This window comes from Cygnus olor, chromosome 3 (assembly GCF_009769625.2).
Source record: "Cygnus olor isolate bCygOlo1 chromosome 3, bCygOlo1.pri.v2, whole genome shotgun sequence".
Lineage (NCBI taxonomy): Eukaryota > Metazoa > Chordata > Aves > Anseriformes > Anatidae > Cygnus > Cygnus olor.
The window spans coordinates 94,978,704-95,003,451 of record NC_049171.1 but is presented as its reverse complement, the minus strand read 5'-3'; the positions used below and the strand labels follow the sequence as shown (position 1 = coordinate 95,003,451).

At 39.0% G+C, this 24,748-nt stretch overlaps 1 long non-coding RNA gene across 1 annotated transcript; it reads right to left on the bottom strand.

Annotated features, from left to right (window-relative positions):
* Positions 1 to 13,559: 13,559 nt before the first annotated feature.
* Positions 13,560 to 15,077, bottom strand: LOC121067278. The gene is made up of 2 exons (XR_005818208.1): positions 14,734 to 15,077; positions 13,560 to 13,821 (listed from the first exon to the last, which is right to left on the bottom strand). It is a non-coding gene; the product is annotated as an uncharacterized LOC121067278 (long non-coding RNA).
* Between the last annotated feature and the right edge of the window lie 9,671 nt (positions 15,078 to 24,748).

Genomic DNA, 24,748 nt, shown 5'->3' with positions numbered 1-24,748 from the left:
TCGTTTCAGCAATAGAAGCCATAACCTCTGGGGACTGACTTGGGTGTACAGAAGAACAGTGACAGTAGTTTGAGCATCAACAGTGCCCTGGTACATCAAATAAATTCAAGGTATCTTAAACTCAAGTTTAATATTTTTTTTGGCAGTGCTTGCAGTTAGAGGGAAAATTTAGTGACACATCTAACACTGAGAGCAAGACCATGTCTCTGACCCAGTGTTTTCTGCCTTTCAAAAATATGAGTGTTCGGTCCCCTACTATTAAAAAAAAAAAAAAAAAAGGCAGAAATGCTATAGTAAGCAGACTGGAAAGGCTGGGGGACAAGGGAAATTAAGTATTTATTTTTTAGCCTTTATTTGAAGCTACTGTTTTTCAGGCTCTCTGGAACAAGTGTTTTGAGGCTGACTCTGGAGACCCTAGTTGTATCAGTTCTTTTCTTCCAGCAAAAATTTCTCAGTAGGTCAAGCAGTAGTGACAATTTCAGCTCACAGACAAAAACTGTTTGCTGAGGTGGATGAATTGTGACTTGTCTGTTGGTTTAGCTACAAATTTCAGGACAGAAGGCCTGCAATTAATATTCTGACCCTTTCAATCTTTCCAGTTACTTCTGTAAAAATTAATACAATTAATTCCCATCTTAAACTATTAGCAGATTCAACAGTTCTCTTGGCAACACTAACACGGTGAACACCTAAATAGTAAATGAAAACATAGCTAAAAAAAAGTCAAAGCTTAGCAACATCTGCAGTATATTAAGAAAGGTTTTGGAGCTCTCATGCGTGACCTATGTGCCCAGCATCCTTGCAGAATTTCTTTTACTGCAGCCTAGGTTTGCTCTGGTCTTTGTCAGAATTGGCTTAAAGGGCAAGTAGTCTCTAATGACCACGTTAATAGACCCAACCGAAAGGATATAGGATATGTAAGTGCTTACCATCACAAATCACTGTTTTGTATGTAAATTTTTAATAAAATGAGGCTAGGTCAATATCTAGCTCATTTAATGAATGTTTCTTATTTCACAAAAGCAAGTATAATGAAGTTACAGAATTACAGAAGTCTAGCTGAAAGGAAAATTTATAGCTACAAAATATTTTGAAGTTAAATAATTTTTGGTGACTGTGTAGCAATCCTAATACAAAGTTTTCTCTGCCTGCTGTCATTATCAAAAAACACATCCCACATGACGTGGGACAAAATAATATTTTCTATTAATGCACTAACGTAATTATAGACCAGCAAACAAGGATGTTTGGTGTGTGCTGAATGATTATTATTGAAGTAAAATACAACAAAAATTAGGATAGTCTTTCCTGAGAACCAATAAGATGCACTTCATATTTTGTAGTATGTATCTTTACTTAGTTCCCCATTTAGGGACTGATTAAGCCAGAATATAAGCAAGCTCTTTGTTTCTTGCCTGTTCAATATTGCTTGAGAGAGCCATTAACATCCACCTAGTTTGCAGTGTCTGCTGTATGGAATCATAGACTCATAGAATATCCCAAGTTGGAAAGGACCCACAAGGATCATCAAGTCCATATCCTGGCTCCACACAGGTCTACCCAAAAATTCAGACCATATGACTGAGAGCATGGTAGTTAGCTTGGTCCTTAGCAGCTGACAGTCCTACCCTGGGTTTAGCCAAACCAAAATTCTCCTAAGCTGTTTAGTCCTCCAGTCCTTGTTACTCCATGTGCCTCATGCATACTGTTTTTTATTCAGGTGTCTTAAGGTTTTTTCTTGGATACCGGTAATGGGGAAGGAATGAAGATGAATTCTCAGAAGGACTTTGTTAGTCTGTCGGTGCCTGAATATCTTTTTTGAATAATAGAAATAAACAATAATGACTTTGCTGTTATTGTTCGATTGCAATAATGTTGTAAAGTGAAAGCAGAATCTGGATCCTAGCCTCCACCTTCCCAGGACTAGATTGAAGAGTAGGCTTTTACTTTTGTTGCAGTGAAAAATCTCTCAACACAAACTTAATTTGGTTAAGAAAGGAGGACAAAAGCATGAATAAGGTTGATTTCCTTAAGTGGTTTAGCATACTGATGATCACAGAAATAGGTTTTTCTTTTCTTTTTTTTTCTTTTTTTTTGTTTAAAAAAAGAAAAAAAACTTGTTTTAAAAAAAAAAAGCCAACCAATATTCAAGTAGGTAACTAACCCACCTTTGTGAAATGGGATTTTCTTTGTATAGCACAGAAATAATTCCATCCATAAAATATTTACAAGAGACATGAGACTGTAAAGGACCTTCTGAATCTTTGAATCCAGACCTTGCTAAAAATGATTTTAGTAATGTAGTTTGTAAATATTCTGCATGAACTCCTGAAAATTCATCTTAAAATTAGTATTGCACTATTTGTGTTCTGTTCCAGGACCCTGCCTTACTGAAGGTTAGATACAATCATATCATTAAACGTACTTAGGCAGTTTGTCAACTTGAACATTTTTAATATATTTTACATTTTTCAACATGGACAGTAACCATGACACAAAGCAACTATTACGTCCTTTAGAAAATAAATTTGTATTGTTTACATTGGAAAAGACAATGCAACCTTCAGACATTTTTGCCAGTATTTAGGATAAAAATATTTTTATTGAAAAATAAAACTAAAATTGGGCTTTGTTTGGTTGGGTATGGTTGGGTTTTGTTTGTTTGTTTTAAATAAGTTCCACAAAGGTGTCCAAGTAAGTGCTATGAATTATTTTATAAGAAAACTGTAGGTTAAAACAACTGAATGAAACTAACCAGAAAGCCCCAGGATTAAGCAGATGAAAAGGCCATTCCAGATGGAAAAGAGCTCAAGAGTCAGAGCTGTCCAGAATTCTCTGACAAAATTAGGTTATATTAGTGCAGTCTTGAAAAGGAGGTTGGGAAAAGAGGCAACGTTAAGACAGTTTAACCGTGTTTGACAGGCTAAATGGAATACATTTCCTAGCTCCAAATGGCTGCACAGTGCTCCTGTAATGGGTGTTTTGCTCAAAGCATAATGAGAAGAGAAGAGGGAAAATTATTTCATTTGTCCAGACTATAATCAATCACTTCCAGGAAAAGAAGTCTTTCATAATTTTCCAGCAGCCATAGGAGTTTTTAAACATGTTAGTTGTAGAAATTACCCTATGAAAGAAAAAAATAAGTTATGAGAAACAAATAAGATGCACAAAATTAACCTATAAGTTTACGACCATTCTTAGTCTTTCTTGTGTTTGTGCCTAGATGTATGTCTTTTTTTCTTACTGTCTGCAAATTGCCAGTACCTATAAAACCATGAAAGCAACAGAAAGGATGGAGAAGTCTCAAAAGAAAAGGGATTTTTCATCTGGCAACTTGTCCACCCCAAAAGTCATAAAGTTCTTTCCTGAAACTTCAGGATTGCAAAAGCTTACTGAGTTTTGCCAGATTACTTGCTTCTGATGGAAATTCCCTAATGATTCTGGTGGTTTCTGGATAGTGATATAAACTATTACACAAGGATATGGTTATGGTAATCAAATTATTAAAAAAAAAAAAAAAAAAAAAAGAAACTCTGCACAGCTATAAGATCGAAGAATTTGAGTGTCTAAATCTGTGTTGTCTTATCTAGTCATGAGAGTATTATCACTCCCAAATTTATACATCAGGAAAGCTGAATCACAGGATGGCCGGTCTTGTTCACATTGAAGTTCATGCTAAAATGTCTGGAGAGTGTCTCTGGTGTATAGGATGCAAGACCAAACCAGGGATACTCAGGATTTCATTGTGCATGCCTCTCTGGGCTTAAAAAGGTAAAGACATTACTTTTTTTTTTTTTTGTCTGCTGAATGCTCTGAAAAAATTTTTACTCAGGGAGTGCAAGAAAAGAGTCAGTGCTTCAACTTTTCTTGGATTCTCCAGAGGCTTGGACAGAGGGAGAGAAAGAAGCAAGCCCAAAATAGTCTCCTCTGTTTAAAAGAAATGGCCCATGAACCAAATAAGGGAGGAAGTTAGAGAACGCACTAATTATTAGTTTCTAGGAGTCATTTGACATCCAGGAATTTCCTACCGGCTATATTGTGTCGAAATGCAAAATTCTGACATTTTGCAAAGATTCCCTGGAAGGCCTGCCTTCCAGGTAACAGATTAATATCAGGTAAATTTGTTATGAAAGCAGCAATGGATGCAGTCTCAGTGAGGTCCTGGCCGTGCCTACAGAGTGCTGTCCTGCCTTGCAGAAGTCAGGAAAATCATCTCTGTTGTATCACTCTCCTTTCAATGTCACCTGAGTCAGTCTGTTAACTTGGGAAAGACTGGGTTCATTAAAATAATAAGTCAGTTCAGAAACAGATGGTTTCAACACATAGGTTTAGATATTATGTAACTACATATTAGTTTTACGGACATAATTCTTCAGTTTCAATTGGGCGTTTTAATTTCACCCAAAAAAAGAAGCCAACTGAATTCTTCCAACCCCATTTAATTCCCATCTCTGTGTGCAGCTTCACTTTATGTTTCTTGTAACAAAAAGGCTTTTAAAGTTGATAAATGGGTGCAAAGATTTTGCTTTTACTTTGTTGCTTTTCTGTTTATTTAACCAAGAGCAGTTCTTTTAGTCCTGACCCCAGCCTTGTCAAATAGACTGTGTTTGTCAAACTGCTCGTGCTCCCATTAACTCCTAGCTGTTTCAATTGTCACGTTTGATGAATGGCTCAAATACTGCTAGCATCATTAAAAGCAGGGATAGTGAGGGAAGTATTATGTTATACTGAGTCCAAATACACAACCTAAACAGGAAAATTCCAAGCAAAGAAAATCTTTTATTGTATAAAGGAAATTGCAAGTGGTTCAAAACTAATCTTTAATGCTATTGTTCATATGTGCAGGAGACAAGGAAAAAAAAAAAAAAAACACCTCAGGTTTCATGTTTGGTATTATCTCTTTATGGTTAAAGACCACTCGTAGCTTTACAGCCATACTTATATGGGGTTTCTGCAAGTGTTTGGGACTGCTTGGGGGAATGGCCCTGCGAAGTGTGACTAAAGTGACAGAGCCATCCCCACGGTGCTTTGTCGTTCCGAAGGATCTGCCCCTTCCCAAAACAGAGACAGCTGTTCCTGTGAGTGAGGCCTTCCTCGGAATGAAGTCAAAATCGTGCAGCACAGCAGTCACACGCTGCTTTTCCCTTCTAGATTGAGAGCGGCTCCGGGGTGCGTGGTGCTGCACTCTCTGGCCTAGCCCCAGCGGTGCCCTTAGCTCTACCAGCAGGAGCAGCAGCCACTGCTAAGCTCTCCTTAATGACCTGCCCCTAACAGCGGTGCAAGCTCAGGCTTGCCAGAATTTGGCAGAGTGCGGTTCTTCAGTTACGCTCAAGCTAACATTTCAGTTTATATTGTCTGGTGCCCTTGTCTGCCCTTTGTCGTACTTACAGCACAGTGCTAGCAAGAGGCAGAGTTCAGGATTAGTGCTGGAAAGTTGGGTAATGGCTTCAGCAGAAAGAATAAATATTGTTGTTGTTGGGGTGTTGTTTTGGATGCTGGGCCTTTTTTAACTGTTAAAGTCTATCTAAAGGCCAAGAAACTTCTGTTCTGACAATTTTTTACATTCTTGAGCCAAATAAAATTACTCAGATCCATATTTATAAAAATGTTTAAATATTCAAAGTTATACACCTCTAGACTGGTGATATTGCTGTGATAATTAGGCTCTAGTGAGAGTTACTTTTTTCTTTTTTTTTAATTATTTTTTAAAAAAAGCATTTCTCCAAATTGTGATTATAGCTAGGTGTGCATATAGACATGTTGTGGTCCTAACGTTCCTTAGTGCTACTCATGTGAAATTTTCATCCTGGATAAATACACTGCTGCAGTATATTTTTCCTGGATAGTGATACAAGCCATTACAATGAGGACAGCAGGCAAATCATTAAAGAAACCCTGAAATGGCACCAGGAGTAGGTCCTCAAAGTTTATATTTTCCCAAGCCGCAGATCTTTTTTTTTTTTTCTCTTTGTAGAAGATAGAAAGGATTTAGTGACCTCAGTCTGATATGAAACATGGAGAAAGCAAAGAAACTTCCGGTTGTGTGAGAAACTATATCTATTATTACTAGTTTTTTGCTTTCAGTGATTGTAACTCTCTGCCTGGTTGTTTGAGTGCAAGCAATGGCAGAAATTCTCTCTCTGCTATTGTGGTTAACTCAAACCTTTTCAAAAGACTGCAGAACATCAGATAGTGAGCTTGAGGCGTCATTACCTAAGCTATTGATCTGCATCACAGGCAAAGCACAACTTTAAAGACGTAGCGAGAAGGATTAATAGTTGACTCATTTCAATCCTTTTTCCTTTTCTCAGATGCCATACACAACAGAGCACGGAGGTGGGCTGTGGGCTTCCAGCAAGTTACCACTGCCAGGGAGGATGTGAGGATGAGCAGCTAGCTCCATCAAAGTTCTACTTTGATACAAGGTGCATACTCAGACCATCCCTCCCTCACCACTCACCCTCTGGGTAAGTGATAGTGTTTATTTGCTCCTGTGCTGGTAGGTGCTTCTCTTTGTCTGGCTCTTGCTGGATTTGGTTGGAAAGGTTTGTATGTCATTTAGATTGCAGTCATCTGGACATCAGCTATGCAAACTTTCTTATTTCATCCAGATAAACCATGAAATAATAGTACTGTATTTGATTGACAACATTTGTTTCTGTGCTGGGGTGCCTCAGGTAACTGATGTTTATCACTTATGACCCTAAATACATATTTGACATTCTAAAATATATATATATTTTTTAATCAATAGAGTTCATCACAGTCCTCTTATTATTCACAGTGGTAAGATTGTTAATGACAAAGTACTTTCATTAGAACAAATCCTTTTTTCAGCCTCAACTGTATTCTTGTTTCTGCCTGTGCCAAATTTAAATATGAATTAAAACAAACTATAAAATGTGCGATCACTCTCTGATGAGGCTTCCTACATTTTGAATCATGATTTGTTGGTGTTATTGGGTTTCCTAGCCCTCAGGAGCACTGAAGCCTACAGAATATGATTTCATTTGTTTAACCACGTTCAAACTGGATCTATAGGAACAGGCCCTGGACTTAATATTGCTTTCTGTGGGACAGGGTAGCTGCATCTCCAGATAAAACATATTACAAATTATAGGTCAGTACTGAGCCTCCAACCCACACATGTTCTCTCACTACTACTTAGACTAGTGCTTAGTCTGTGAGACTAGTACTTAGGAGAAAATAGGCTTGGAAGTCTGCAGGCTCAGATGTTCTCTAATGAAATGTGATCTTAACCTGAAAAGGCGGGATTCAGGATGTCAGTATTTACTCACTTGTTCCTACTCGCTGAAATGAAGAATTTGGCTCATAGTTCACTGGAAAAGCATCCGTAAGGTTAAAGCAAAACATAAGAAAAAACTTGTTTGCATTGTTCACATTTGTTTACTTGTTCAGCATTTAAACAATACTGTCAGAAGTTTTGAAGCAAGCACTGCAGTCTTTTCCTGGAAAGCATGGTTGGCAGAAAAGTAATTTTCAGCAGAACTCAAGAACTGAGGGAAAAAAATGGTATAAATCAGAGAGCAGGCTGACCCATGGGCAGCCAAACTAAAGCAGCCTCATTTCCTATGGATTTCTGTCTCCTCAGCCCTGTCATCTGCTTTCCAGCTCTCCGCCACCACCAGCCCTGCCGCTCCTCCGGGGCCTGCCAGGGAGGACCATGTGCGTGGCCAGCGCACCTCGGCCATGGCTGCAAGGCCGTCCTGCTCTTCTCTCCCTGGAGCGGGAGACTTGGCTCCCTCGGCTCTGGCCGTCCCCAGTCTGAGCAGGGCCTGTAAGGGTCTGCCGGTCACAGAGACCTCTGTCCTTCTGTAAAATTTGGTTAAAACTGAGGGGAAAGAGCAAGCAGATGATAGACAAGCATTCGCACAGCACAGTTCTGTTGTAACCTCATTTCCCTAAGGAACTGTATACTTTTGTGAGCAGTTGGTATATTTAGAGATTAGATGTTTCACTTATTTTTAAAAACAAACTAAAAAATACACGGCAACAATGCCAGCGAGATGTCACTGTGCTTTATCTGAGGAATTAGCCACAAGGCCATTCCAGATGACCACAAACCCCACAAAATATATATATGCTAACAGTACTGCCTATGCCCTGTGGGTTAGGTAGGCCAAACCAGAGACACTGAGGACCAAAAGCACGGAATCCCTGTGGCAAACAAGCCTACCTGCCATGTGCAGCCATCCCCAGGACTGCCACATCTGTGTGATCTAGGCTGGCTAACATCTAAAAGACAATTTGAAACTGGACGGATGAGTCCAAAACGAAAGAAGGACAGTAGCTTCTCCCTGGGAAGGGGCCTGTTGTTGTTGGAATTATAACACATTAGTTTATTCCAGCATTTCAGAGCTGGGATTTCTGTTTAATAATATATGTCAGATTTCCTCTATTAGGACGTACTAAAATTCTAGGACTAACTCAGTTGCAGCTATGATACCCTCAGTGTCCTGCAGCATAGCTGGGAGAACGAGTACACATTTTTTTATTTCCTTACTCTGGTTTGCTTGCTTGCTTGTCGTTTCAGTTTGCACATGAGTGTTTACCTTGTGCCAGTCCCACCCAGAAAGAAAGCTAGGGCTGGGTAGTAAATAAGGCACAGAGATAGTGTCAACATAGATGACAGTGAGAGGTATTTTTGATTTTTTATTTATTTAGTTATTTTTTTCTATGACTTTTAAGAAAGAAATTTTAAATGAAACTTTGTGTCACTTGAACATTTCTAGCTTTTGTCAAACAAAATACAAATGAAATGTGTGCATTTTTATTCAAATCAAACTAGGAGAGACTTGTTTTGCTCAGTTTTGAAATTCACAGAGGTGTGACTGAAGAGAATTATTTTCCCTGACGTTAAAATATTAAATCAGCATCAGAACTTGCCTCTGGGCTCACAGGCAATAACGTGTGTGTCTCCTGTTCTCTATTTTACATTTGCCTCACATGCATAACATGTTCTTACTTTTTTCAAAGAACGTGCATCTCTAGTACTGTGTAGTTTGGACAAATTTAGCTAATAAATTACATATGTAACTAGTCTGTGCTGGTTAGACAGTTCTTGGTATTTCTCCTTTTACTTTTCCCTGTCCAACATATACATCCCTCAAAGCTTGAAAGCTTTATAAGGGACTAGATGCAACTTAATAACTTATCAATAATTTAGAAATATTAACTTGGACCTGAATTTTGTTCTTCCCTTTCTCTTTGTCATTTCTGGATGAAGAGAAGTATTTCTAGCAGTGGCAAAGATACTGGCATTGCCCTGTTGTGCCTATAAAACACAAGAAAGAGTAGCCAGAGCAAATGATAAATGAAATTTTTAGTCATGTTCTGTGAACTCCAGCTCTCAACAGTCAGCAAGGCTGGAGTTCCCTCATGTTGAATCTCAGTTCTATAAAATGTGGTCTTATCAGACTGATATGAAAGTTCTGATTGCATTATCCAGCACTACTTTCTGCTTGTCTTATTTATCATTGTACTTGTGGCCATGTGAATTTTCAGCCCACCTAACTTGACTAAGCATTTCTGTCTGGAAGCATCTTTGGAGTGGCTTTCTTCTGAGATACCTGGTACTTGATGTTTTTGCTTGACCATCCTAGAAATTTGGAGAACATCTTGACTTCAAAGGTATGGGAGCTACTACACTCTAGTAAGCTGTACTTTTAGAAATGAACTATCAGCTGCTTGTGGGAACATTTCAGTTGAGTTCCTTGTGATTCTGTATTGCTGTTGTTTTACTATTTCTAAACACTCTGCTATGGATCAGCTCCTACAAACTATTTAGTGGCATCCTCCAGACTAGACCTTTGCTCAGTTCTAAGGATAGTTTTCATGGGTTTCACTGGTAACCAAATCATTGCTTATTATGAGTCTAAGTCACTGAGACATTAAGTGATGCAGAGAATTTAGCTAACTCACAAAAGCTGAGAGTATCCAGTTGTTGTAGCCTGCCCCATAACTGTCCTAAGGAGTTGAATATTACAAAGAGATGGGAATCCCCACGTCTGAGTTCCACACCAAAGACATTAGATTCCAAATCATCACAGCTGCTTGTTTTTCCCCAAACACAAGCACCCTTCTGACCTCACTAATTTTCTGATATAAACTAAGAATCTTTTTGTGATAATCAGAGTCAAGTATCAGTTCCAGAAAGCCATCACTATGCATTATAGGCACTTAGGCACATTAGAAAACAAAACAAAACAAGCAATCTACCACTTTCCAGGATTAATGCTATGAAACATTTTATGGGTGGTCAGTAAGTGGACAGAATGCTGCACTAATGTGTGACTGCATGGCAATTAAGCTTAATTAGGGAAGGTTTTGAAAAAGACAGATGAAAGGAAATTATGGGAATGAAAGCAACTGTGATTTTGGGGACTACACTCCGCTACACTATTTCAGTGAAGCATGGCAAAAATTTGCCCGTCTGTCACATTTTGATGCACATCCAGCAGTTTGTCAAACCAAGCATTTTTCTCTAGAAGCAGGAATCTCTTAGGAGCACATTCTTCACTCAGTCTCTGCCGAATTCATGGGTTTATTCAGGAGATAGCTGCACTTCCATACCAAAAGGAGTAGGTGACCCTTAATGACCATCCTGTTTAGTTTTGCATTGCCTCTTTTCTACATGGAGTAACAGAGAGAGTGACACATGTAGATTTTGATTTTCACGTCTGCACTGGAGCCAATTTGTCACAATTTCATGTTTTTATTTCTTAGATTTACAACTGAGCCCCCCATACAGAATATCTGATTCCAGTTCCAGTGATTTTCCGCAGTGAGAAGACCCTGGTAAGCAGACTTGGAGCTACATGGTTTGAGAACATCTGATCAAACAGGCTCTTTCTGGGTTCTTCAGGGTTTCTGTGCTCAGAGACAGACTGTTTTAGAGCTAGGTGCCTCTTCCCTCTCCTAGACAATTTTAAAGGAAACAAAATTTAGCACAGTGAAATCCTCAGTGAAACGGAATTGTTTTTCACTGCCTTGGACTAGATGTTTGTTACCACAGGCACTGTTATTGTATGCAATGTTATATTGAATTTTATTAAATTATGGAAAATAATTAAGTAGAAAAGCAGGAAACAAAGGCTATGCAGTCAGATCTTTTTTTAGCCTGGATAGTGCCTGGCATTGCTTTCCACCAGGACACTGGGATGCTTTTTTTCCCTAATGAACTTTTTATGTCCAAGATGAAATACAGATCCTGTGGACAATTTATTAAGAAAAACACCAGTTTCATGTGAGCAGTTTTCAGACCAACAGGGAATTTATATGTGGAAATCATACATGGGTATAGGGAAACACCTCATAAAAAGAATGACTACATGGTCAGAAGCTGTTATTTATGCGCATTCTTTTTTTAATAAAAAAATGCGTGTTTGGACCAGTCTTTTTCTTTTTTTTTTCTTTTTTTTCCTTCTTTTTTATTGCAGCTCAGCAAGGTAGCCTCAACTGTAGTTGTTTAACCTTCTGACTTTCATTGCTTTGTTTTTGGAAAAAAAAACAAAACACTAAAACCAACACTTTGTGTTTTCAGTTACTAAGCTTGTTCTTATGTGAAAGGTATAGTAAGTACACCTTTCTTCACTGAAGGAAGCTGAAGTGAGTGTTGATAGAAAACAAAAATAGTGTGTGTTAAAAATGAAAATAGGCAAGAGGATGCTAAATACAAAGAAGCTACTTGGATTTGTTGGCAGAACATGAACAGCTGTGCATAGGTAAACCAGATACTCCATATGCCTAAATTCTGTGTATTAGATACTTCTTTACCTGCATGTACACAGATGCAAAATTTACATTTATGGACTTGTGTATCCATAAACGACAAGTTTCTACAGGTCATATTATGTGGAAGTCAGTCCAATTAAAAAATACATTCCTTGTAGAGAGGCTGGAACCAAACCTCTGGATGGGCTCCCCTATTTAGCACAAAGTGCTAGAACTGTAGAATCTGTTTCTGAAGAGAGATTCCTTTAGCAGGGGAACCTTACTCAAATCCTTTATTTTCCTCTACGTTTTTAACTGGGAAGTGAAGGCTCAGCAGAAGAGTTGTTGGTATGTGAGGTAATGAGAAACTTCAGGGTACTCCTGGATACTTGTTAACATAGTACTTGCAGGGTAGCTGGCACAATCTCCTTGGCAGGGTTGTTACAAGCCCTCCATAGACTCATTCTTTCATGGAGATGATGAGATGATGAGATGTTGGGAAAACCTGGTGTAGTTACACAGCAGTAGGTGAACAAGCCATTTCCCCACTGAAAGCCTAAAACCAGCATTTATTACTTCCTTTTTAGGTCACTGAAACATCACTCATCTGTCTTTTTGATGATAGCCACTCTCTTTTCATCTTCCTAAACTGTTCTGCCCTACACCTCTTTTACACATCCTATAAATGCTTCATTCCAGAAGGTTTCCCAGGCTCTGCAGTGTTGCTGCAGGCGCCTTCTACAGCAGCCCAGCCACCAGGAGTGCCTGGGACAGGCTTGGGAAGGAATTCTCTGAGATGAATAAATCAGACCAGGCAAAGAGTGGCATTCGGCTTTTGCTCAGTTAATGTCATGGAAAATTCACCTGGATCAGTGCCGGTACTTTACAGGAACCTATAGTACATTGGAAATTGGCTTTCTGTGATTTGGATACTTTCTAAATTATATTTTATGCTGGAATACTGCAATGTTATTTGTTGGAAAATAGGGAAAAGCAATTTTTTACGGCTCGCAGAGACCTGCAACAGCAGTTAGAGCCATTCTCTCTACTGTCTCCTTGCACCAGAGAAACTGAGACATACAAAGTGACCTGCTGAAAAAAAAGATACACGAATGGAGCAAACAAGCCCATTATTCCCAGATTTCTAGGAGACATTTCTTGGACTGTATGTGCAACATTTCTGCAAGCGATATTTAATATGTACAGGTGAAGAAACTTAGGCTTGCTTAGGTTTCCTTGGATTCCTCTCTAACCTGCCCTTGTTTCTTTTTTCCCACCTCTTCCCCTCTTTTGCGGCTTCCTGGAGTAAGTGCCCACAGCAAACCACTGTTCGGGATCCAGGAGCAGCCCTCCACTGCAGGCCTAACACTAACCTCAGCGACAGCTGTCGAAACACCGTGATCACACGTTCCCAGCGCCTTGCTCTGCCAGCAGTGGTAGGAAACTCCAGTTTATGTTAATAAGGTGTGGAGGGTGGCCAAAATATTTTGTGAGTTTTCCGGCTAGAAAGGGTAATGAAGCTTACTGTCTCAGTAAGCTGGCATGGGAGCAAGTTAAACAACTGGAAAACGTGTTTTCAGAGAAAAATACAGTGCACAAACTCCTGAGGTTTAGAACTTCCACTGGGGGCTGAGGTTTTTCATCTTTCCACCTTTTTTTTCCAGCCTGGCTACTCCCTTTCACACAGCAAGAGAGATGCAGGGGGAGCAAGCTGTTTCTGCAAATTAGTTTCGCAAACTCTAGCCAGACTGAGAGTTAAACTCAAAAGCATTCTTACTTTATATCAAAATAATGAATTGTTTGATATGTAAAGTAAACCCAGAAACTTATTCCTTTAAATTTTATTTTAAAACTACCTCTTCAGTAGCAAAAGAAGTCTCTGCACTACTGTGAGCATGGTCAAATTCTTTGGGCTTGCTTCAAAAAGCTCGTTCTTTTTGTCGTTCCTCTCTGACCTCCTCCCTGCTAGCCCTGGGATGAAAAGCAAGCCAAAGATCTGCTGAGAAATGGGCCGAGCCACTGCTGACCTTTGCAAATCCAATTTCTTCAAAGCGAGAGCTAATCGACGTGTTCCCACGCTGTGTATTGCTGAAACATACGATGCAATTCAAGGAATGAATTCACCATGGTGCAATCTCATTTTGAATCCAGTTTTCTTGTTTTGTGTCAGAGGGTGAAGGAGGCAGAGTGTGGTACAAATTATAAACAGCAGACACAAGTTTCACAAACTGCATAAGTCTGTCTTTGAAATATTTCATACTTTGGAGGGGTTCTTTCCCTTAAAATTTAAAATGCATCAGCCCCCCTTTTATTTTTCTCCCCCTCGAAAGCAGAGAAAAATTTTGTAGTGATTTAAAAGAAAATTAAACCAATGGCCATATAGTTAGGCTGAGAGTTTGGGCTGAATAATCTCCAAACGGGAAAAATAGCTCTTGGAGGTTATGCTTTGACAAGTGACTAAGGTGCCTCTCTGGGGATATCTGTGTGCACAGGAGCCACAGGCAAATGGCACAGTGATGCAGGGAGAGCTTTGAAATTTGCATCTAAAATTAATATTCTCTCTCCCACTTTGCATGTCAGATTTGGTATGAGTGCTCTTCCTGTTTCACAGCAGTGAGAGTGGGTCCCCTCTGCACAAGCTGTTTTACCAATTCCGCCAGGTACCACAGGTGTGCCTGCAGCATCCGCACACAAAGAACAGGTATCAGCACTCCTAACCTGACTCTTACAGTTTGGTTTCAACAGGTGTCTGGAGACTGGCACGGTCCCTCTTTTTTCCAGGAGGAGCTGCTGTTCACGCCCTTTGCCAAGCCCTGTGCGACCTGAGTGGCTGGGTAGCCTGGTGCACCCACTTGGGTATGGCGATGCGCTGCATCCTGTTTACATGTCACAAGTGGTGCCTGTCTGCATAACTCCGCTTTTTGTCTGGGGCAAAAGTGACAGAGGAGGACTCTTGTTCCTCATTTAGCTACTGTAGAGCATATGTCATGAGTAGCATACCTCAAGCTATTGCATCAGCACTTAAGGCAGGAGTTATGTCATTCCCAGCATGTGGTTGCCTCTTCTGGAGGAAAGCCACTTCTCAGGCTGGGAAGCCATGGCATGGCATGGCAGCCAGCAGCCAAGCTGCTCCACATTTGATGCCTTTCCACAGACCTCCTGGCGTATGGTGTATCCAGCTGTTTTGGTCACATAGTAGCACCCAGAGATATTATGACTTATTTATTTCATTATCGCCTTTGTTGCACAAGTGCAATTCTATTAGAGCTGATGTAACGGAGAATCAGGCCCCCGGGCTAATGGGCTAAACTGTGCCCTGGCTTTGTAAGCTGAAGACTTTCAAATGAAGCCTCAATGCTCTCATTTTCAAGTTGTCCTTAGCAAAGCAAATGAAAATATATCATTGTTCTCAAGATTGCTGAATGAAGCAAGTCCTTCTTTTTTTTATTTCCATAACCATGAATAGTAAATTTCATCCATTCATGAGTGGCTTATAAAAGAGTTTGCTAGCTAACCAGATCTGGAGAACTTTCTCAGCAAGTATTGCAGTAAGAGAATTGTTTGTGTTTTTATTACTCTCTCAATATTTTTGTTATTCTCTGTCCCAAGACACGATTAGATTTTCCAGTCTTCTGAACATCAAAGATTTTGGAGAAGAGATTGTATAAACTGGATAGGTAACAGCTGTTACCAGACGGATTTACTGGTGGAAAGGGGAGAGAGCTAATTTGTTTTATATGCTTCCTCCCACTGCTGGCACCTTTCACTGTGGCACTCTGTTCCAGTCCTGTGACAGGGAATATCTCTGCACAGAGGGAGCCCTTATCCACTTGATTACACCTACCTTTGGGTTTCACTGCTATTTGTAAGTAACTTTTACAAATGCTTTCATCATAGCTCTTGGACCTGCTCTTCCAGTAATTTATTGAAAAGAATGGGAGAGCAGCTCTAACTTTGTTAGTTAATAGCACTGATAGATTTTAATTTCTGATCTTTTCAAGTCACAAGTTGGTTGAGGTTTTTTTGTTTGTTTTGTTTTGTTGGTGGTGTTTGTTTGCTCCACTTCAGGATATCTCTGGACACACCAACAGCAAGCTACATCACACAACATGTTCAAAATACAAAGCATGTAACAGGTGCCTTGTACGGTGAATTAATTCCACAAGAATTGATGCACAGGGCTGAAGCAGAGTTTCAGCTTGAATAAATGTCAGTATCTCTGCTGCCCCCTCCCATTTAATGTGGGAGTGAACATTCATGTGAATCCTCTTTGGTTTCTCACCTGGAGTAAAATTCCATGTGCTCCTCTTCCAGATTACCTGCTGTTTAGGAAAGATCTTTGAGAGGAATGCTGATATATAGTATTGCAAAGTACTAGTTGGTACAAACAGATTGTGTGAGTGTCTAATACAATTATTTTTGCATATCACTGTGCCAACAAGAAAAAGCTGATCCCATTCAGGTAAGAGTAAAAAGCCTTGGAACTTTGACCTGATTCAGAGAAAGTTGCACTACTTCTTATTCTCCTCTTTCTTCTTCCTCTTATTAAAATTTGATCTTCTTGGTTTCATATTTACAAACTGGGTTTTTAAATCTCACCTATCCTCACATTCTTCAAACTTCTACAAAGGCAGCACTTGCAATATATATTGCCTGCAAGAAGTGCCCCGTGTCCTATGAATATTGTAAGATGCCCAGTTTGATTCAAGAATTTAAAATGGTCAGGCATCTTCTCAGTCTAGCATACCTCTTTCTGAAGTAGCCTAGATTAATACTTTTGCTCCTTCCCTACTCTCAGCAACATCAGGATCCATTGCAGGAGAGAAGACCTTGGCTTCATGAAGTCTGTGTGGATCCTCAAACCTTTGCAAAAATTGCTCAGATTCTTTGAGCCTTTTCTGAAAGTTGGCCAGGGGGCACTGGGCACCTCATCTGGAGAATATCATGGAGTGGACAGAATGCGTAAATGGCAGCTGGGCTTCTGTTGGAAGAATGAAACCCCAGAGAAGGACTGAACAGAATCAATGCCCCAAAAAACATCTCTAATGTGTTTTTTTTTTCCTTTGTTATGCTCTAGGCCTTAATTAATTTCAAACCTTTTTCTTCCATCTCTTTTCACTGACTACTGCCTAATATGTTTAAAGCAACTGCCCCTAAAAGGAGCGGAAGTCCTTTTAAAAGAGCTACTGAGCTTTTTTTCAAATTCTAGATATTTTTTTCTGTATGACTACGGGAGAAATAAAAACTGCTCTGCCAGTTTTGAGGTGAAAGTCTCCATCTTTAGGGAAGATTTAGACTGCAATAAAGATCAAACTACAAACGCAAAGGCAAAACCACACAGGAAGTTCATGAGCCAGGTGGGCGGTTTGATACAAGAGCAGGGGTGTAAGCCCTATCCATCGATCCTCTTGTAGTGGCAATTTGCCACTCAGCTGGTCCTGTAAACACAGAAAAGAGTTTTTATCACAAAGACTAAGTCTGAAAAGGTGTCAGTCTGCAGAATTGAAGGAGCTGGCAGGATTTAAAATGCAGAAACAAACCTGCTATGATAATTGTTTTCCCTTTTGTTCATTTTCTCTGATTACAGTCCAGAGCCAAAAATATTTCAGTAGCTTGCAAAGCTGGAAGCTAACTAGGTTCTCAAAGTGGGCTCCAGCTCACTGAGGGTTGGCGAGAAATATACTTTTCTTCTTTAGGATGTTGTTAGAAGTTTTGTATTGCTTGCCAGCTTATTAAAAATTTGCTTTGATTTGAAAGAAGGTGTCTAATTGAGGAAGATCCTTATTTTTTCTTTGAAGAGAACAAGTTTTCTGTGCATGATGTATACAAATAAGGAGAATAAGAGATGTGACAGAAAATTAAAGGGATGGTGAAACCTAGATTACAGTCTTATGTGCTACTCACAGCCCTTTCACTCTACCAAGAGAGGACCCATGCAGGTGAATGTCTCCTTAACAGCCTACATAGACTGAAAATTTTCTCATGCTAGTAGTGATCCTGGGGAATCCAAGATAACTAACACAATTAATCATTGGCAAAGATCACTGTAAATCACAGCCTTTTAATGACATGTTGCACATTACAGTCTCTTGCAACCAGAAGAGGAGGTCTTATTGGTAATCCTATGAAACAGCAAGAGCTTATGCAACTGATAGTACCAAATGAGTGCCAAGCTATGAAGGCAATAGATAATTAAGGTGCAATATCTCACAGATTGAGGTATTTTTTAAAGTGAGCTCTGTGAGCTTGGCTCAGATTCAAATAAGTGATGTATGTCAAGTTAAAACTATGTGAACTATTTTTTTCACTTTGGTCCACAAGCTTTTTGCACAGGGGTTACAGGCCTAAGTTACCAGCACTGGTAACTTAATTGATGGACACTGCAATTGTTATTTTTACAACTTTCTTACCATATTTTGGAACTCTGCAGTGACAGTAATCAAAAAGCAAACAAACAAACAAACGCATTCACTTGACGAAATATTTGCTACAAAGGAGCACTTATATGTGGTGATTTTAAAATACCAGACAAACAACAATGTTCTGAAGTTGTACAGAAATTGTGAAGTTCAGTGTATTTAGCCATCATGGGATTAAAGTTCTATGGCTTTGGAACTGCACCATGAACACGCAACAATATTTTTGTTGCATCTTCATAAAATCCGTCAGAATGCAGTTTTGCAGAGAAGTCTAAAGTACAGGACTAACTAAAGTACTGTAACCCTGAAAGCATGAATTGATCTAACTAGGGGTGTATTATTTACAGGAAAAAGGATTGAGATTACTGATGGCTCACTGCACAGAAACAGCATTTGCTGTGATGGAAAAGTGTATACCATGGATTAACCCTGTCGGTGTACTAGGCTGGTTCTCATTTTACACGTCCAGCACTTTGATCCATATGATAATGTAGGTACATAGAATCCTGGGAAACTTACTGCCTCAAACTAAAGATAAAATAATTTAACCATAGGTACTTGCACAGGCATTTTTCAAAAGATTTTAATTATGCTTCATTGTTTGTAGCCTTTATTCTTCCGTAAATATTACATATAGAGGCAATTTAAGAATATAGCCTGCTTGTAAGCCTAGCTGCGTGGGACATTTGAAAGCAAATGAAAAAAAAATTGTTAATTGTTAGAGTTTGTAATGGCAGAACTTTCAATCTCTGAATATCTTTGTGGGTTTTTTTTTCTTCTGTTAAACAATTTACTCTTTTAATGAATTTCAATCTATTTTTGCTGCTCCTGTACTGGTAAATACTTATATTCTCTTGCAGTTGAAGAATGAATGATAGCATTACAGTGATTTGGGGCAGACTTTGAGCTCTGCTATATTTCTATAATTTCTCAGGATTTCCAGCAGCATCAGAAGTGTTGTTCCAGATCTACGGTTATATAACACAGGCTGAATTTTTTCAATTTACATTTGCATTCAGAGCTAGTCATCCAGGTCCCTAAAGTGATGATCCAGTCCAGTTCTTCAGTGCTGTTTTAACTGTTGCACTCACAACTTTTATGAATTTTGTATAACCTTAGATTATGGTAAATAGGTATAAAGATAAAACAAGCTCTTAGAGATGGAAACTACTGATATTTTTTACTAATTTCTAAATCTATTATGTCACTAATGCTCTTTGGGAAAGTTCTGATTTACAAAATATGATCTCATGATGTGTATTATCTTATTGGCTTCTTGCCATATTGCCAGAATGTAGCATATTCAGACAGAGGCATCCAAAGTGCATGCTTCAGCAGTGTATGCACGCAGAGAAAGAGTGCAAAGCTGTTTTTCATTTTCTAGAAACAGATCCTACTTGCAGTATACCTCCTACTGAATGGGCTCTTATTATTGGTTTGTGGTTTGGATTTTGATTGGGTTCTTTGTTGTTTTTTGTTGTTGTTATTAAGTTGTGTATCATATGCTCACAGGAAAAGTCCAAGTTTTAGGAGTTTTCATAGAGTGAATTTAACGCTTCTCAAAGGTTTACTGGAAAACATCATTGTCCGCTTACAAATATAGTATCTACAACTCTTTCTGCACTGTTCAGAAAAAAAAAATCCCTTAAAAAATACTACATATTTTTCCACCTTCACTCAGAAGGTATTACTCTAGAAAAGAAAAGATGGCCTGTTTGGTCCTATGCTGATTTTCTAAAACTACCAAATAATCTGTGTAAGAAAGTTCAGTTTAAGAATAACATCTTGAAGTCCAAGTTCTCAGTAAACTCTGTAAAGAGTATTTAGTTTTCAAACATTCACACGGTTCATCTGAATTGTCAATTCCCCCTCTCCCAAAAATATAAAAAATAAAACCTGTATTTTCCATAGAACCATTCAGATGTATACACAATGTTATTAGCAGAAAGGGGAGAAAAAAAAAAAGTGATCCTGATCAGAAATCACAGCTGCCTCAGTAAACGGCAGGTTCAAATGTGTGCTGAACAGGTATTAAGTTGCCGGTTTTATTACGTTACGATCACTTAAAAGGATCTAGGTCTTCAAAAAAAGCTATGAAGATCAGCCACTCAACGACGTCTGCTCTTTAACGATATCTTATCTTGAACACTATGTTTTTCTCCTTCCTATCTTTTCATCTTTTTTCATCTAGCTATATCTATAAAATTATAGATTAGTTATAGATGGATAGGGATAAAATCATTTTTTTTATTATTATTATCTTCCAGTCCTTTATATTTTGGCTCTCTCATTCCCTACTTTGGCTTATTTGATTTTTTTTGATTTTTTTATTGCTTTTGGGGGAATACACATACCATAATACTCACTTATGAGATGATTTTTCAAACCAACAATATTTGGACAGCTAGAAATGTAAAAGTTGTTTTTGCTAAACCTCTGTCTGTGTGCACTCTACTTGTTTATTTGCATTTAGACTCCTGTGAGAGTATTATTGTAACATATCAAATAAGATTTTCATTTCCAAGAACTAGACTAAACTGTAAAACTGGAGGTGGAATATTCAGTATGACTTCTCAAGGCAAGATAACACTCAATGAAATAACAAGGAGCGTGTAACAGCTTTATACAAAGTATTATTTTTCTGAGAGCGTTCTGCCCAGATAGAACAGGGAAATTTAGAAATTGTGTAGAAAGTCATGCCTTCCCAAGGTCTGGTCACTGTCTAGGTCAAGAGTTAGACAAGGTTTAGACAAGGCTGACATCCAGACTCTTTGCCATCCGTAGGTGAAAAAGCTGATGCTCCTTTGAACATCTGATATGTAACTGATACAGAGTGCATGTGTTCCTAACCTTGTTAAGTATGTCCTTTTTTAAAAATCTTCATCTTTTTCAGCCTGTATTGTAATGTTCCAGCAACATTTTTTATAGGACTTTAAAGCTGTGCCCAACAACTTATTCTGTTCATGTTTCTGTAGCGTTTTCCACAATTTCCACCAGGATACTGAAATACTTGTTGAACTGTGGAGTTATTTCAATTTTGTAGGCTTTAGTCAATAATCATCAATTGCCTAGCCAAAGTACAAGAAGAGATATTCACTGGCAGAAGCACAGTGCACTGACAGATGCACAAGCGCATCTGAAGATGAAAAGATGCTACACAGAAATATTATACTGCTGGGAAGTTTAGTAATGTAAAGTTTGGAGTTCCTTCACATGCTTGCATAGGATATGGATCACTGTATGGAAAAAGTTCAATTCTAAGTCCTGTTCAGATAAATCTGGAGTGATTCTCCTGAGCAGAGACAAATCTACAGTCTCTCTCTCTTAATTTGACTACAGCAGTGGAGTTGTTACACATGCTATATTGTCGCTTTTGTTGCAATTGGACCACATCAGCAAAGTGGTATCTAGACCTACATGAAGCTTAGCTGGAAGAAAATTAATTTGACAACTTGATTTATGTCCGTTTCTCTCACTTCCATTTAGGAAGCCATTTGAAAAAAAAAAATCCAAATCATTGTCAATTCCTCTCAGATAGTGATGGTTAACCTCCTAATTTCTCAGTTAGAATGTAGCTTCAGTTTTTTCTATCTGAATAGATACACACCCTTACCTCCTCAACTGGACAAAACGAGTGTTGAATAATCACTTTTATCACCTCTCTGAAACGCTGAAGTTGTCTCCCCTCATGACAAAGAATACCAAACCATCTGCCGAGAAAGCAGGCTGTGTGGATGGCCTCGGTGAATTCCTAATTGTTTGCTCTGGCAGTTTCCAATGAAGCAGCTGGTTGTCTTTGGAAAGCTATGCATGTTGTTTTGGGTCTGAACATCATGTGTCTTTAATTTTCAGCACTAGCCACAGGGATAAGTATCACAAATAACTGCTTGAAGGCCTCTTGCCCTTGGGAACCCAATATATACTTGGAAACCTCTCTGAGATTGGGACTGAAGGGAGAATCAAAGTTGACTCATCCCCTTATATCCCCTCAGGGAGAAGAAAGAATAAAAAGGGCAATTGCTGCTTTCTTTAGTTGCATGAAGCAAGTCTTTCTTGTTTTGCAGAAAATAAACCAATGCCATTTTCTAAAATGATCTACCCTCTGTATGAACAAAATATTCCATCCAGTGTCACACAGCTAATTCTGGGGCTTGACAGACTCCCTGGACTTCTGTGTGTCCCAGTGCAGTCCTGGGGAGGGTTCAGAAAACTATAACACTGAGTTAAACATAACCAGAAATGGACATTCCCATCTTCCACTCAACTTCCTTCTTCAACGGAATCTCCTGCCACGTTCTTCAGCTCTGTTTCTGGAGCACTGTGTACACTTTCTAGGGCACGTCTGTGAAATGTGCCTTATTTTCTGTGCTCAAGCTAACATATTCTGATGTATTTTGTGATTAGTGTCAACATAAATGAGGGTCACCCTATGACTTTCAGTGAAGGCATGTTTGTTACCCTGCCCGTGGGTATACCTTCCCAAATATCCACAACTTTATATACAATGCTGGAGTGAAATAGTCATTAGGGTGTTAGTAACATCATAATACATAGGCGAAGCCTGAGCCCCATTGTATGCATTAGCTGAAGATTAAGCAGGATGCCAGATGAGCTTTGATTCATTTTAGAAATGTTGCTAGGCAGAGCTCCAAGCTCACACCAAGAGATGCCAAGATATTTGCTCATGTCTCCATCGTCCCTTATCTCAAGTGGTGCAACTGCCAGAAATAATTTTGCTTAATAGAAAAACCTCACACATTTTGCACATTGCTCTTTTCTACATAAATATTATTACTATATTATTATTTCAATTTGAAAAGAGAATTCAACTCTAGTATATTAGATCTGTGGAGTATCTTTCTTTAAAACAACGTTTATATTTTTTCTAGGAAACCTATTCCTATTCCTTTATAATCAGCTCAAATCAGCACAGGAATCTTACATAAGAAGGCAGCAATTATCAGCAGAGAAAGTACAGCATTTTCTTTTTATTTCTCAGATTTCAGATTTGCTGTTAGTCCTGAAATATAGTGCTTTGCTAGGGAGTATATTTTTGAATTGTTGAGGGACTTGTTATACCACACAAATACAAAAAAGAATTTTAGCTGGGGAAGAAGTTCTTAAAGGTTAATTAATGTATTAGCTTAGCATGATTCTGATCTTACATTGTCTTGTAAAAACAGTGATGCACAGACCATTGGAATGAGCTGTTGTTTTATAGCTGAAAATAATAGGACTCAGAAGGGTTGTTCCTGGTTTGAAAAATGTTTTATTTTAAATGTGCATATATATACATATTGTATAATCATATTTGTGCATATATATTTAATCACTGCATAGCAGACAATATGGTATTGATCTGTAAGTAATCTGTGCCCTTTTTACAACTGCAGGTGTGTATGCCTGCACCTAGTTGTACAGTTAGCACTGTAGGTCCACAGCTTTTTGCTTTGTGATGAGTTATTCAGGTGATAAGTGCTTTAGGTTTCATTAGTGTATGATTCCATTAGTACCTTTCATGTCTTCAACCAGTAATTTATGCAAGGACTAAGACGCCTAAGTAAGTGTTACTTTGTAGAGAAGAGCTAGTGAAAGGTTTGACACAATGAAAAGTCCATTTGTTTCCTTCCTTGCTCCTTCTTTTAGCCCTGTTTCACAATGAGGCATAGGAACCATCTTGCATGGCATTTTGCAGACGTAGGAAGGCACTCTGGACTTGGGCAAGGGCTGAAACAGGAAACGAAACAAGTGTGATATTAAGAGAAAAGCATCACACAGCAGAGAAGAATTTAAGAGGATCTATAAAAAGTTTAAATTGGTAAAACATGTATGTGGGTGGGTTAGAAAGAGAATAAAGTACAATTTAGCCACAGAAGCCTCAGCAGGACTCTGAACATTTTTCAGAGTGCACTGCAGTTTGCTTTAAAGAAGTGTCAATACCCGCATCCTTAGAAAAGGGGACTTTTTGTAGTTTAGCATTAATTTTAACAAATGCATGAAGACTGCCCTTTCTTGGATTTTGCATCATTCTGCTGTAGTTTGGTGAGTGTGTTGCAGGATGTATGAAGGCAAAAATCCCACCTTCTGAAAAGTAGTCACAGAGCTGAGCTGTGCGTCCTAGGCAGAGCTGAAAGCCAGGGGGTGCTTTGCCATTCTTAACTAGAAAGGGCACTGGGGTGCATCTTTTCCCCAAACACAGCTGGCAGCCAGCCCCTGTCTCCCTGCCGTGGTGGGGATAGCCCTCTGAGGTTCACGCTGATACCCAGGGGAGTATGGATGGAATAGAGGGGAAAGCTTTGCCCTCTCTCCTTTGAAGTAGGAGGGAGCAGAAAGAAGAGTGCCAATCACAGAAACATACCCTTGCAGCTACTGGAACAGCATTTCTAATTGCCATATAATGTGGACAGCTTAGGTCCGATGCCCCCATGCCGTGAGTGACCCAGACACTGCCCTCTTCTCCCTTCTCCTACCCCTGCTTGCCCTTCTCTGTCCCTGCTGCTTCCTGCGGGTGACCCTGAGTCACGACCACTGCAAGTGACCTCCTTTAGAAAACCCTGAGGCTGATGGAAGAAAGTACAGCTGTGAGCTTCACACAT